General features: G+C 36.7%; 1 long non-coding RNA gene across 2 annotated transcripts in view; it reads left to right on the top strand.

Annotated features, from left to right (window-relative positions):
• Nucleotides 1-260: 260 nt before the first annotated feature.
• The window catches only part of LOC117109529, a 37096-nt gene continuing 35451 nt past the window's right edge, over nucleotides 261-1905 (top strand). For both annotated transcript variants that reach the window (XR_004445540.1, XR_004445539.1), the window contains exon 1: nucleotides 261-319. This is a non-coding gene — a long non-coding RNA (uncharacterized LOC117109529). The remainder of the gene's footprint in view (nucleotides 320-1905) is intronic.

The following is a 1905-nucleotide window of genomic DNA, read 5'->3' as shown; positions in this document are numbered from 1 at the left end:
TTCTGTGTATATCATTTGCATTTCTTCAATTTCAAACGAATGACCGCTGATTTTCGTATAATTTTTGTAGTATTTAAAATGAACGTACCCACTGTTGTCTTCTAATCGGATTAAAATCTGGCCGAATTTTGGCCGATATCGAAAAAAAGTTTGGCCGAATTTGGCCGTGAGATGGCGCGTGTTTGGCTGTGAAGCCAGCGTGAAGCCTGTCGACAATCTGGCAACCCTGCACTGGCCAATAAATAGTGGAACTGCTGTCCCGTTTACACTATTCAGGCTCGGAAGTTAGAATGTTTGGCCTAGGCCTAGTAGGAGCATGGTAGGAGAAGTAATTTTTATGTATAAGTGTAATTTATATTAGGTTATTGTCATGCACCTTGATGTTGTTGATTATAGACAAATATTAGCAACTTTAAAGTCTGTAATGCTTGGTTTAGCCTAGGCCTATCATGCTCTAACAACAGTTCGTCGCGTGCCGAACTTGCGGGGCGTGCGCCAACGGGCGAGAACTTTACCTATACTATGCGTGCGCACTTTTCAAAATAAAATACTTGAGCTAGGCTAGGCCTAAGTACTTTAGGTTATGTATTAAACATACTACCTTAGGCTACATCTTTAAGAGTGATGACAAACAACCCAAGTCAGTGGTTCGTAAACCAACATAAATAGGATTAGCTTTGAGGGTGGCTAGTCATTGGTCCGACGGTCCATTGGTCCGACGGTCCATTGGTCCGAAGGTCCATTGGTCCGAAGGTCCATTGGTCCGAAGGTCCATTGGTCCGAAGATCCATTGGTCCGAAGGTTCATTGGTCCGAAGGTCCGGATGAGAGGGTCTTTTCCGGTCATCTAGAAGTTCTATATTTTAAAATTTCCTACCCCAACCGTGGTGGGGCTGAGGTAAAATTGGACTGGTTAAGCCCTCCTCCTCCCAATTTTAGGGAAAAAATGTTCACGCTCTTGTTTTCATTGCACGACCCCCCCCCCCCCACAAAAAAAAAAATCGTGGGGGCGCTATATTTGATAAACGCCTCTCACTGAAATTCATAGTATTTTGTACAGAGTTAATTGACTTAAACAATGCTACATTTTTCATTGCAACTTTTTTGGTGACCGATTATAAATATTGTTATTTAAATATTTATATATTTGGTTGGCGTTTTAATACCCCAATAATATTTGTCATCGTCGCCAACATCCTCATCATCATTATAATCGTAAAGATCATTTGTCACCTTTGTTAACATTATCAGCAGGAGAGAATCCAGACAAAAAATGCTAGTAGGGGATAAAAGTATCAAAAAGTTTTTAATAATACCATTTAAACACTAAAATATCGTTATAAGGTCTTTCCATTCTGCATTTAAATTATTCACCTTACAGTATTTCTTAATTGTTTAGCCTTTTCCCAGACATTTTAGGGTCCTTTGTTTTAAGTGCTTTTTTTTTTTTTTTTTTTTAAACGAAGTATTTATCGTTTGTTTGTTTGTTTGCAAATTTCATCTTGGCAATGTTTAATGTGTTTCCAATAAAGTTGTTGTCATTAAACGTTTTAAATGATCTTGATTTACTAACTTTTTGGTACATTTTTTTTAATTTTGCGATTTTAATAAATCAATCAATGGTCAGTAAGCCGAAGGCTAATTACACCATAAGTTGATATATTTTGTTAGTGACAAATATTAGGTCAATAATTGTTTTAATAGTTTTTGTTGTGAAAATTTATGAATAACTTGCATTATATTACCTTGACTGACTACTGTATGGTCTTCATCTAGGCCTATTTAGTTTAGATTAAAATCTAACATAATGGCATCATTATATAATGCCTGTCTCTTATACACATCTAGATGTGTATAAGAGACAGGCATATGAGAATGAAGAAGATAATTCTGATAGCAGCATTGA

Source organism: Anneissia japonica, unplaced genomic scaffold, assembly GCF_011630105.1.
Source record: "Anneissia japonica isolate Jap-2015-1 unplaced genomic scaffold, ASM1163010v1 scaffold1519_len104602_cov122, whole genome shotgun sequence".
Lineage (NCBI taxonomy): Eukaryota > Metazoa > Echinodermata > Crinoidea > Comatulida > Comatulidae > Anneissia > Anneissia japonica.
This window is presented reverse-complemented; position numbering and strand designations above follow the sequence as displayed.